The sequence below is a fragment of the Brassica napus genome, chromosome C7 (assembly GCF_020379485.1).
Source record: "Brassica napus cultivar Da-Ae chromosome C7, Da-Ae, whole genome shotgun sequence".
NCBI classification, from domain to species: Eukaryota; Viridiplantae; Streptophyta; class Magnoliopsida; order Brassicales; family Brassicaceae; genus Brassica; species Brassica napus.
Window position 1 is genome coordinate 11,634,057 of NC_063450.1, and position 14,053 is coordinate 11,648,109.

The following is a 14,053-nucleotide window of genomic DNA, read 5'->3' on the forward strand; positions in this document are numbered from 1 at the left end:
GCTCTTCGATCTTGCTGTCGTCGATGCTTTTCACCTTTTGGGTGCGATCGCTCTCCCTGTTATTATCGGATGAGCTTGACGCCATGTTTTCAATCATCTCAAACGCCCCTTGCGTTGATTGGGTCATGAATCTCCCTTACTGGCTGAGTTGAGGGCGTTTCGGTACTCCCATCCTACTCCATCATAGAACACTCCAAGGAGATAGTCATCCTCAAAACCGTGATGTGGGCATTCTCGGCGGTAGACGTTGAATCGTTCCCATGCATCACAAAAAGGTTCGTCCACCAACTGTTTGAAGGTGGCAATCTTCTGCCTCAGAGCTGCTGTCTTTGACTTCGTGTAGAAGTGGCTAAGGAATGCAGATCGGCCCTGCTCCCACGAAGTGAGTTATCCGGTTGGTAGAGAGAGCCAGCGAGCAGCCTTCCCATTAAGAGAGAAAGGGAACATTGTGCATTTGATGTAGTCTGGTGGTACTTCGTTTGCTCGAGTGAAGCCGCACACTTTCTCAAAGTTCTCAATGTGATCCATTGGTATTTCTGCAGGCAACCCATTGAATATATTCCTCTGCACTAAACTGGTCAAGGCTGGCTTGATTTCAAAGTATTGTCTGGTGCAGGGTGGTGGGTTGATGGCAGAGCGTGTGGCTGGTAGGTTATGTAGGAAGCTCCTCTGCCCAATCGGAACAGCTTCTTCAGCGTTTCGGGTTGCCTGTGCAGCAGCGGCTTGTTGTGCCTGGATGGTCTGTTGCGTCTGTTGCATCTGCTGTTGCATGAGTGCCATTGCAGCAGTGAGATCATCCTGAATGTCGTGATCACCCATATTGGTGTCGGTTAGTCTTGGCTGTTGACGGTTCTGTCGTTCTAATCTTGCGAGCTCTTCGTTGGTAAGCTGTTGTAGTGGTCCTTGTGCGTTTCTCCGAGTATGTCTACTGGTCATGCACCTGGATCATTAGCTTGAACAAAGAAATTAAAGCAAGTTAGATATCTTAGACTAAATATGAAACCAAAAAATAAAGGTAAAATTCTGGTCCCTGCCGCAACGTCGCCAAAACTTGATACACTAAAAATGAATCCTTGCTACTGTCAAGTTTAAACAGTGGTAATTGTAATATTTGAGATTCAATCCAGAGGACCAGCTCACACTTTACTCTTATGAGTTTGATATTAAGCTAAGAACAGTAGATAGTTTTGATTTCAATAGTGACGTAGGAAACAAGTAATGAAAGGTTGTATTCAATTTAAACAAGAAGCTAGCCTAGGGTAATTCATCGGGTGCTGATACTGAGCCAAACAATTATTCAAGCGCGATGAGATGCAATCTAGAACTCGGATCACTCGTGCTGGGACAACCCACTATCGTGGTGTTGTTCCCTTTGCAGATCGATCTTGTTACCTAAGCTCTCGCTTGGAACAAGATGCGATAGCAAGCTTTAGAGATCAGGTCCGATCAGTTCACTTAACACCCTAATATCTAGTTTTGCTGATTAGGGATACTAAGCTCATTCATAATTGATCCAGCTATCTTCTACACGGTTAGTGAGTTGATCAACTTAGGTTCAAACATTAAGTGATCAAGTTAATGCAAGCAATAAGGACTATATGAATGAAGACACTAATGAGATCTCTTATCCATGTTCAGCTCATGTGATTAACACCCTAAAACCTAAGCAAGCTTAGCCGACTACTCGATCATTATGCAAGATGACACTGACATGATTTCTGAATAATACTGTATAGAAAATAGAGTAGAAAACAAGGGTTCGGGATAATCTTCTCTAGATGAGAGATGGAGCCTTCTCCCTTACAAGTTGTAAATTGCCAAATACAATCTAGAGTTCTTGCAAAAACTAGCGTAGAAAACAAAATAAAGATAAGGATGGCTTTTATATGGAGGCGCCATCGACTTCAGAGGAGAGATTAGGTGATTAGGGCAAATCTTTGAAAGATATGGAAACTTCCATAAATGTCGGGAAAAATCGTCTGGCGGCTCCTGGTGGGATCAATCGTCAGACTACTCCGCTCGATTGTTCCGCAGGGAAAGACTCCAATTCTTGCTCCTTTCTTAACGCTTTTTCCTCAGCTCTTCAGTCAAAACCAGACCTGAAATGGCTCTGAAAGGACTAGACTAACTCGATAAAACATTGAAAAACAAGTTGGAAAGCATATACACAATGGTGTCAAAAACACCATATATCAAATAGCTAGGAGTGATTTTACTCTCTCAAATAAGAGGTTCAGTCGTAGTACTTAGGGATTAAATCCACAAGGAGCTAAGGCACACAATAGATCCTAACAAGTTTATGGTTAAGCTAGGCAAGCAATTAAAACAGTAAATAGCAGAGGTGAACAAGGTAGTTGTTCGGTTGATTGATTTGAGGTTGTAAACAATTATAAGAAATAGCTAGATTTAGGGTTTCAGGCAATTGGGATTATTGTGATATAGAAGCTAAGGTTTCAATCCTAGAACACGAATTCTAATGACAATATATTCCAGCTTCAGCGTGCGAAGAACTTATATTGATCTGAGTCTATATCTCAGCCGTCGCTTGTTGATATAGTTCGAACATCGATCGACGCCACATGACTAGCGTCGCTCGAGTTTACCTAGTCAAGCGTTACCGAGCTGTTCGATTGGTTCACTAGTTTGACTAGATCAGCTGTCGCTTGTTTCTAGCAAAACTAGCTTAGGATAATTAATTCAGGTAAAAGACCATGATTCCGCTTGCGCCTAATTATCATAAGTTCAGGGTTCTAGTTAGGTACTCTAGAACACAAGCATTAATAGCAATTCATATGAATGAAATCTTATTACCTTAGCGTATCTATATTTTGAGCTAATCTCTCATAACCTTACTTCTAATCCCTAAATCTAACAAGAATTATTACTCAGACATATAGCAAAGCAGAACATAGCAAATATTTGAATAAACTGCATTTATTTTTTTCCCCATAATCAAATTATATTTCAGAGATAGGTGCATACGGTATATGAATGAAATGTAAATGTGGTTAAAATCCTTTATTTAATTAATTTTATTATTCAGTTAAAAGTACTTTAGAGAAAAATAACAGAAGTTGGAAAAAGGTACATGAGTACAAAATGTTGATTTTTTTTTGCCTATTTTGTCAAATTTCCCAAAATTAAATCACCCAAAAATTGAATAACGAAAACAAGTTAGAGAAAATTGGCATCCTATGCCTATAACTGGGTCTCTAATTAGCCGAATGCACCTTTACTAAACCAAACAAATGAATTCATTCTTGCCCCTATCTCCCTACTCCTTCGTCCTAGAGTTTGTTGTGTCAGAATGCTCTGCTACGGTATGAAATTCCTTCTCCAAGACAAGCAAAGTGTGTTGATCGAGGATCATCTTCCCCTTTACAGTTTTTTTTTATTAAAAAAAAAATTAAATCACCACACATTTTCGTGAACTTACTCCAAACTTATTCGATTCATCAAAGTAGAAAAAAAATTGTTGTTAAACAGTAAATATTTTTTTTTAATCTCCTCCACCTCTCAGAACTAAAACTTTATCTCTCGTTTTCTCTGTTTGAGCTTAAACTCCGCTGGCTGGTGACTTTTCCCTCGCAGTCGGTTACCCTCTATTGGATAAAATATTCAGGTATTAAATTCCTCCAGACCCCAGGCATGACACCAACCTTTGGGTCCCCGCTAAGAGGTACCCCGGTTCCCCGCTGCGGAGTACTCCGGGTCCGGTCCTTGGGACCGCCCCCTTCCCCTGGTGTTGGAAAAAAAATATTCCATGAAGAGATTACTCTAGTTTCCGGCTTCCAGGTTCCTGCCAACAGGTTCCGGGTTCCTGCCCCTGGGTCTGGGTCCCTTCCCCCGGGTCTGGGTCCCTGCCTCCAGCCTCCGGCTTCCAGGCAGAGTGAATTATCCTGCCTTAGGATAAATGAAAATTTTCCTTTAATAAGATAACCAGCTTGGACAAGAGAGAATCTCCCTAAATCCGAGAGAAAGAGGAAGTATTCCAATACATATGACATTCCTTAAGAAAAAGGGAAATATTTTATTATCTAAGGATATAATGAATATTTCCAAATCCAAAGAGAGAGACACGACCTCCACAATAAATATAGGTTTCTAAACCTAAAGAAAGGGGTCCGAGACGTCCTTCACCAGAGCTCACAATTCCACAGCCGCCAAGGCAAGGTTCCATACCTAGAAGACCTTCTTCTTTGACACACCTATGATAGGCTGACTCCGGCGGTTACTACCGACCAGGGGAAGATATATGCTCACTGCAGCATGTCTACAACTCTACTTACTGGCTCAAGCCACGATCTCCAGCTCATCAGCAGGGCCCCTCCATTCTCACTTAAGCACCTCGACACATCATGCTCACTGCAGCATATCGACAGGTCTACCATCTGTTCCGGCCATGTGCCCCCTAGAACAGATGACTCCTACCAACTACAGAGCTACGTGCTCCCAAGGCTAAGTGCCCATTAGGCCATGTGCCCACTAGCGCCCCGTGCTCCCTAGGCTACGTGCCTCCATTAGGCTACGCGCCTCCATCAGGCTACGTGCCTCCATCTAGGCTCCGTGCCCATCTAGGCTTCGTGCCTCCATATACATGAACTACGAATGGCTTGATCTCTCATTGAAGGGTACGTAGGCAATCCCCACTGAAGGATGCAGCTATAAACCCAAACACCTTCCACGGTTCCTCACCTAGACGCTCAGGGTCCGCCCTTGATGGTCGGAACCATCAACTACAGATCAGGAGGCACCCAAGGACCGACCCTGGTAGTCGGAACCGTCGATCATAGATCAAGAAGACCCTGCGATCTTCACTATCGGTTAGCGGCCCCCACCTAACAACCAATCATCCTTGCTGCTACTAAGGCACCGACGACGTATACTGGCCCATACCCATATGGCAGTATCTCACGAGCAGGATCTCCGGGTTTATCAACTATCAAAGCAAGAGAATGCACTCAACGACATGTCTCCTTCCTCCTATCATTCCGTAGAGCTGAGCACGGATTGCTTGTACACAAAATTACCCTAACACCCTCCACCTTTCGGTTTCTGTTCAGTTTGATTGCCTCAGCCCTTAACCGCTTCATGATAGACCATGGATTTGACCCATTTTCATCCATGGTTTATAGGTGTTTTTACAATCTATTATTATACTATAGAGTCTATTTATTATATTTATAAGATCAGGAGTGATTTGGAGATAAGTGATGATTTTGGAGCATTTTGGAGAAATTTGGATCAAGCACCCGAGATGAATATCGAGCTCGGTCGATATTGGAGGAGGAATATCGATCAATGTTCACACTTGAACATCGATCGACAGAGAAGCGCCCAGAAAGCCCGTTTGGCCACAGCCGACTTGAAGCCTAAGTCTTCACCAATTTACAAGATTACACCTGACGAGTTTTAACGTAACTATATAAGCTTTACCACCATGTTAGAGGCAAAGTGTGCTTTTCTGTGTTTTTAGTTTTATTACTTTCAGCAAAAGGTTTTAGGATTATGATAGATTGGAGAAAAGATCCAAAGTTATAATTTGTGATTGGAACTCCATTGATATCTATTTTACTATTCTATGAAGTTTTCTAACCTAATTGCTTTCATAAATTGCTTGGCCATATCTAAGTAGTTCTACTGTTAGATTTAGGGTTTAAATAGGTTATGAGGGATTAGCCCCAACTATAGATTGCTGAGTTGTGGTAATTGTCATTAGGATTGTTCATTAATGCATGTTTTTAGATTAGCTCCCTAGAACTTGCCCTAGGATTGATAGATAAAAGCGAAAGCTTCATTCTCATCTTGAAAACATTCTAACTAAGCTAAGTTTCTTGCTAAGAGTAAGGCGATAGCTGATCTAGTGAGCTTAGTAAGCATTATTCAACCCGGGCATAAAGCTTAACTAGAAGCACGTCGACCGATATTCATATTGGATAATCTATCGACGGAGTGAAAGGTGTATCGATCGATATCCCTATAGGATTATCGATCGACACTGCTATTGATCGAACACATTTGTTTGGGTCATTAGATATAGTTAATAGACAAGTTCAAACATGCGATAGCTGATGGACTTGTTGAATTCATAGCTGAGCTTTACATTATCATGCATGCAACTCATTAGGCATCTGTAGGATTATAATTCCAAGTTTCCTAAATAGAAACCCTAAGTCTAGCTATTTCCTTTTAAGCACCAAAATATCAACCAATCAATCGAGCAATTACTTGCTCAACCAAAACTGCAAATTTACATTTTAAAACTTAAAAACTTCCTACTTAACAAATCATATTAGATCCACTAGGTTCCCTAGCTCCCTGTGAATTTGATCCCTAAGTACTACAATTCGACCTCTTATTTGAGAGAGTATAAATCACTCCTTAGGATAATTTGAGTGATATCAAATTTGGCGCCGTTGCTGGGGAGCTTTGATCGCCTATTGATTTAATTTTTGTTAAGTTTCTGACATAAAATTTTTTCTTGGATTTTCAGGTACATGCCCTGCAGTATTAGAAGCAACAAGGAAACTCAACTACTATTCTCACCAGATCCTGCAAGCTTGGAGCGTTCAATACGTAAAGAAGCACGCTCCTCATCGATCGATAACACCACCTGTTCATCGATCGATTTCTGTCAACCACCGTCGACCCAGACACTAGTCCCGTTGACCGATACTCGCTCACCACTATCGACCGAAGACAATCATCTACCGTCGACCGACATCTTCCTCCGACATCGACCGATACTTCAGTCCGAACATCGATCAATAATGAGCCCCGAGATATGGTTGCTACTTTGATACTTGTACGAGATGACAGAGGAAACCTGCATGACCAGGAGGGTCATCTGCGTAATGCAGCAGGTCAGAGGATAGATGCTCAAGGGGCTGCAATACCTGAGTCCGATACTAATGCTACAGGAGCTACTCTACCTGTAGATGAGGCTGCTCGAACCAGAACGTTGGCTGACTACAACCGTCCAGATCAGTTCTACACCAACCGATCAGCCATTCGTCCTCCCACTATTCAGAGGGACTTCGAGTTGAAGCCACAGTACTACACACTCGTGGGATAGACAGCCTACTATGGGTTATCTCACGAGCATCCTATGGACCATCTGGAGAGGTTCGAGGATCTTATATCTAATATTAAAGTTGAGGGAGTCTCGGAAGACTACCTCCTATGCAAGCTCTTCAAGTACTCACTTGTTGGAGATGCTTCGCATTGGCTTAAGCAGTTACCACCAGGATCTCTGACATCCTGGGGCGCCATCATGAATGCATTCTTATGCAACTTCTTCGATGAAGCGCGTGCTGAAGACTTGAGGAGCAAGATTGCTACATTCACTCAGGAGCCTGCAGAGTCATTCAAAAGCTCTTGGATCAGATTCAAGTCTTATCAGAGAGACTGTCCACACCATGGATTCAATGAAGTACAGCTGCTCAGTACTTTCTACAGAGGTATCGCGGTGCAGTACCAGAAGGCTCTTGATGCTTTCAGCAATGGGAACTTCAACACCAGGAATCCAGAGGAGGCAGTGAAGATTATTGAGAACCTAGCATCTAGCAGCAGCAGCAAGAATACTGACTTTGAGAGGAAGAAATCTGCCACCATTCTTGGGAATGATCAGATGGATGAGGTGAAGGCAAAGTTGGACAGTGTTCACAAGCTTCTCAGGAAGCAGGTCTGCTTGGTTGAAGATGCAGAGGCTGTAGACATAGATGGTAGAGCAGAGGAAGCAAATGTGAACTTCATCAGTGGAACTGGATTCTAAGGTTCGGGCAACCAGGGAGGAAACAGAAACTCCTATGGAAATAGGGCTAACTTCAACCAGAGTTCGCAGCACCAGAAACCCTACAACAACAACAACAACAAGGTTTATGGAAGCTCCTACTACCAGAAGCCACCACCGCCAACTCAAGAGAGAAATATTGAGGAGATGCTTGATAGAGTTCTAGAGGGACAGTAGCACATTACGGTGGACTTCAATGGGAAGATTGATTATCTCTACACTAACCTGAACACAAAGTTTGAAACTTTGAGCACCCATGTGATGAAGCTGGAGATGCAGGTTGTTCAGAGAGGAGAAGCTGTTAAGAGGCAGGGAGCCTTAACAAGAGGGGTAGAAGATGTGTGATGAAACACCACGTGAATGCCATCATTGGGGATGATTTCTGGCAAGTGGTGAAGGAAGAGAAGCTGCAAGAAGGAGAATTAGAAGTAGAAAGTCTGATGATTTTCAGCAGATCACATTGGTGTCGATTGACGCCAAGCCACGAACATCGATCGACAGAGGTCATCCAAAATCGATCGACGTCCTCTCCTGGACATCGCTCGACAACACCTACGGAATCAACCGCATCTTGCAAAGCCGGCAAAACACCCACATCCACCTAGTCCTGTCTACGTAAACATCGATCGACATTCTGACCCCACCTTCGATCGACATCAGGAGACCGTCATCGATCGAAAACCTCCAGCGCCTATCGATCGACGAGCACCTATTACGTACCGAGTGCAGATGCCAAAGATAGATGTTGCACATCTTAATGCATTAGGCCCAAACCCAAACCTTCAGAAAACCCACCGGAGACCGTCAGGACACCTTCAGATGATGGAGTGGATCCTATGGAAGTTGATAGGGTTCCTAAGGGAAGAACCCTAAGAAAAAGAAAAGAAAAAGTGGCGAAACATGTGAAGGGGGGGGGGGCTAATGAAAAGGAAAAGGAAATTTTCTGAAAAAGAGTCTTCAGGATTCCTCTAGATAAGCCATTCGATGAAGCTTATTATACCCACATATTGTGGATGTTCTTCAGAGAAACTAGAGAGACAGAAGAAGACATTAGGAGAATGTTCTGTGAAGCTAGAGACAAGATGAGGATGAGGATTACATTGAAGAAGAAGAGTGATCCTGGGCAATTTGCAATACCTTGCACGGTGAAAGGTATTGAATTCCCAGATGCCTTGTGTGACACAGGAGCATCAGTCAGCATCCTACCTAGGGTTATGGCAGACCATCTGGGTCTGCAAGTTGAGCCTTCACAGGAATTATTCACTTTTGTGGAATGTTCCCAAAGGAACTCAGGAAGAATTGTGAGAGACCTAGAGGTGCAGATTGGTAATGCCCTAGTTCCGGTAGATTTCCATGTCTTGGAGATCAAGCTGAACTAGAACTCTTCTCTATTACTTTGGAGAGCCTTCTTGTCAACAGTGGAAGTAGTGTGCAACTTGCAAACCAACCAGTTGTGTCTAACACTCATCGATCCTAATGCCCACTACAACCCTATTCCAGTCAATAAGCCACATGCGACCTCCAGAAGAATCAATGATCCAGGAATCATTGCAGCTTGCCATTGTGGAGCCGAGTACGAGACAGAATACTCAGCATCGATCGAAACTCACACTGCAAAATCGATAGACAGTGCCCAAACAGAATCGACCGACGCAGAAGAAGAAGAATCGGTCGACAGTAGTCAAGGAGAATGGGACAACGACTACTACATTCCCACTATGGCAATACACACCATGCATACAGAGGAGTATGATGAAGATTATGAGGAAGAACGAGCTATAGAGCAAAGAGCGACTCTTGACGAAGAAGATAGACTTCTCCATCATTCCTCTTGGAAAAAGAAGTCGCCATCGATCGACATATACAGTTCAACATCGATCGACACTCAACCTCACCAACCAAACCACCTTCGAGCATCGATCGACAACGCATACTTCCCATCGATCGACTCTAACGTCAACGCTACCAGAGACGGAGATTACTCAATTGGTGGTTGGGCAGATGATCGCTATCACGAGAGCTACGCAGTAGAGACAACATACCGTGATCAAGGAGATGATGAACTTCATGAGGGTTTCACATACGAGGAACTTCTCAACATGCAAAGACGCGATGAACCATATCAGAATCGAGCAGAAGTTGTTTGGGAAACAACGCATTTCAGCCATCCGATCGACAGGGAGAGCCGTCAATCGATCGACATCAATCATTCAACATCGATCGACATCAACAATACAACATCGATCGACATCCGTCCAATACCAAAAATCACTGTAAGCGAAAAAGATAAATTTGATAACCAGTATCCAACTCCAGACGAATTTGGTATTTTTAGGGACCCAGATGGCTACGCAAGAGCAATAGACGGACGTACACTGCACGTATCTCGAGAGGACATCGCAGACATCCTTCAGACAACCGATGGAGCAGACAACATGTTCATACATCAACGCAACATTCCAGAACACCAACAGAAGGCTACAAAAGAGTTCTATGACACTGCTGGTGGCATAGACAAAAGCTTCAAACAAAGGACTCGCCATCCAACTCAACCATAGATCGACGTTGACGTCCCAACATCGGTCGATAGACGGCCATAATTTGGCATAAGAGCTATCGATCTTTTGGGTACCAGGAGATTATACTGGGAAGAGAAGGATGAGTATGGAATCTACAGAGATGATCAGGGATACGCCAGAGATCTAGATGGACACACCATTCGTGTTCACAACAGAGATATCAGAAGACTTCTGGAAAGAGCTTCAAGAGATGAGCCAAGCTACATATGTCTTCCTGAACATGCTAGCTCATTCACACATACTAAGCTGGTACCAGAGATCTACACCAAGGACGAGATCAATGAGATGTTCTATGGAGTCTGTGGAGAACACGAGAAGAACAAGGAAGCCTTCCAGATGAAACTTGATGGTGTCTACTATCCACTGAATGATAGTATCAGCTGGCTGACTACTTGCATGAAGGAGATGAAGTAAGACATAGCCAGAATTCAGCGCGCGACCGACGTTGCTCGACCTACATCGATCAAAAATCGCTTACACACATCGATCGACAACCACATACCAGCATCGGTCGATGACAATCCACCACACCCACATTCGATAAAGTCTCCACCAGATTTTCACACCATGGCAGAGATAGATCAGATAGTAGAAGGAATCTACAAAACTCTGGAATCTACAGAAGAGAGGCTTGATGGGAGATGTGATGACATCTATTTCCCAATGTATCTTAGCATTAGTGCTTTGACCTCAAAGATAGAAGCTATTCAAGGGGAATTGGTGGAGATTCAGAGTTACATTGTCCGTCGACCAGAAGCATCGCCATCGATCAACTGACGCAACAACAAATCGACTGACATTCATCACAGATATCGGTCGACAGAGCTTCACACCGAGGGAGGCTAGTACAAAAGATAACATCAGACATGTCTGATACACACAACCATGGAGAGGAGATCTCAGCTGACACATACGCCAGCCTTATGAGACATCAGTTCAATCTGGAGAGTCTTGGAGATAGATTGTAGAAGATAGAAGATGCAACTACAATAATGAAGGACAAATGGCGCAGAGGAGATGAAGCAATGAGAAACTTCACTGGTACATGGTTCAACAAGCGCAAAGAAGATATGGAGACTTGTTTCCCAGCAAGTGCCAACTTTCAACATCACTAGCCCAATCACCTCTAAAGTCAAGCTAAAAGACTATAACAAAGCGCTGAGTGGGAGGCAACCCACTATTAGGTAATATTTATTTAGTTTTTATTAATATATTATTTATGTTGGTTTTTATTTATTGTAGGTCTTAAAAATAAAAAAGAAACAAAAACAGATCCGAGTAGACGATTGCCCTTAGTATCGACCGATGAGACACTGTCGACATCGATCGATAGAACAACACTTGCATCAACCGATATCAACATCCTTACATCGGTCGACATCCATTCCGGTATGGTATATCGTTCTAACTCATTACATTGAATACTATGATTTATTATCACAATAACTCCGACTGAATTTACACTATAGGGACAGTGTAGTTTAAGTCTGGGGGGAGGTTTACTGATATTAGTTTACTTATGAATTACAAAAATATATTTTCAAACATAAAGTTTTTATTGAGTCAAGAAGGGGATAATGAACTTATTAATTTTTGTTTGTTATCTAACCACTCTTTTGCACCATTCTAGACTTACTGATTGCAGATAGTACTAAAGATACTAAAGTGGATCAACCTGTCAACTATGTTACACTCGCTGAGATTGTTTGAAGGAACCAAAGCTGACCTCCAACACTAAACTTGACACAACTGCTTGTCTTGGGGCTTGGTATACATGAGATCGAATTCTTCAAACAAGTCTGGAAGGTAAAGCCTTGTGCAGATAGATTTATCACCCTCTCTCTCTATTTTCGAAATATAGATATATAAAATAATAATAATAATAATAATAATAATATTTATATATATTAGAGATTTATTTAGGAAGGAATTCAAACAGGACTTAGTGGCTACAACCATTAAGGCTTGCTTCATATGAATTCTATAGGTAAAATATTAGAATCAGACTTGGTGGCTACAACAATTAAGGCATGCTTCACAAATAATCCTAGGATATAGGTCAAAAAGAAGTAAACAGGATTTGGTGGCAACCACCATTAAGGCTTGATTCATGGAAGTCTGTCCAATCTTGGTCAATGATCTTGCAAATATAAGCAGACTTTGACTAGGAGAGAAATTAGTAGAGAGAGAGGATATGAACTAATGTTTACCTGCAGGTCCAGATACTTGTTTGAAATTCCTTGCGTCATATGATCGATACTCCCAAGGTAAAGCCTACACTTTTATTTATGCTAAAAAATGATGTTGGTAGAGGGGAATGTTAGACAAGATTTGCTAAGTTGTTGGCTAGATGAATTTGGTTGCTAAGCTAGGATATGGTATGATGTACTTTTGTGATTAGGACCTCTTAGATGTGGATTGCAATATTGTAGAGTTGATGATTCTAAGTTTTAAATCATGTGAGTCCCTGCTATTTTCAAACCTCTTTCACAGAGACTGTCTGTTTGTTTTGCTTGAGGACAAGCAAAATGGTAAGTCTAGGGGAGTTGATAGACCATAGATTTGACCCATTTTAATCCATGGTTTGTAGGTGTTTTCACTATCTATTATTATATTATACAGTCTATTTATTATATTTATAAGATTATGAGTGATTTGGAGATAAGTGATGATTTTGGAGCATTTTGAAGATATTTGGAGTAAGCACCCGAGATGACTATCGAGCTCGATCATCGGTTGATATTGGAGGAGGAATATCGATCGATCGATCGACAGCGAAGCGCGCAGAAAGCTCGTTTGGTCACAACCGACTTGAAGCCCAAGTCTTCACCAATTTACAAGATTACCTCTGACGAGTTTTAACCTAACTATGTAAGCTTTGCCACCATGTTAGAGGCTAAGTGTGCTTTTCTGTGTTTTTAGTTTTATTACTTTCAGCAAAAGGTTTTAGGATTGTGATAGATCGGAGAGAAGATCCAAAGTTATAATTTGTGATTGGAACTCCATTAATATGTATTTTACTATTCTATGAAGTTTTCTAACCTAATTGCTTTCATGAACTGCTTGGCTATGTCTGAGTAGTTCCACTGTTAGATTTAGGGTTTAAATAGGTTATGAGGGATTAGCCCCAACTATAGATTGCTGAGTTGTGGTAATTTTCATTAGGATTGTTCATTAATGCATGTTTCTAGATTAGCTACCTAGAACTTGCCCTAGGATTGATAGATAAAAGCGAGAGCTTCATTCTCATCCTGAAAACATTCTAACCGAGCTAAGTTTCTTGCTAAGAGTAAGGCGAGAGCTGATCTAGTGAGCTTAGTAAGCATTATTCAACTCGCGCATAAAGCTTAACTAGAAGCGCGTCGACCGATATTCATATTGGATAATCGATCGACGGAGCGAAAGGTGTATCGATCGATATCCCTATAGGATTATCGATCGACACTGCTATTGATCGAACACATTTGTTTGGGTCATTAGATATAGTTAATAGACAAGTTCAAACATGCGATAGCTGATGGACTTGTTGAATTGATAGTTGAGCTTTACATTATCATGTATGCAACTCATTACGCATCTGTAGAATTATAATTCCAAGTTTCCTGAATAGAAACCCTAAGTCTAGCTATTTCCTTTTAAGCACCAAAATCTCAACCAATCAATCGAGCAATTACTTGCTCAA

At 42.0% G+C, this 14,053-nt stretch overlaps 1 non-coding gene across 1 annotated transcript; it reads left to right on the top strand.

Annotated features, from left to right (window-relative positions):
* The first annotated feature begins 214 nt into the window (after nt 1-214).
* LOC125590915 lies at nt 215-321 on the top strand. Its single transcript, XR_007326915.1, has one exon. It is a non-coding gene; the product is annotated as a small nucleolar RNA R71 (small nucleolar RNA).
* Nucleotides 322-14,053: the final 13,732 nt, after the last annotated feature.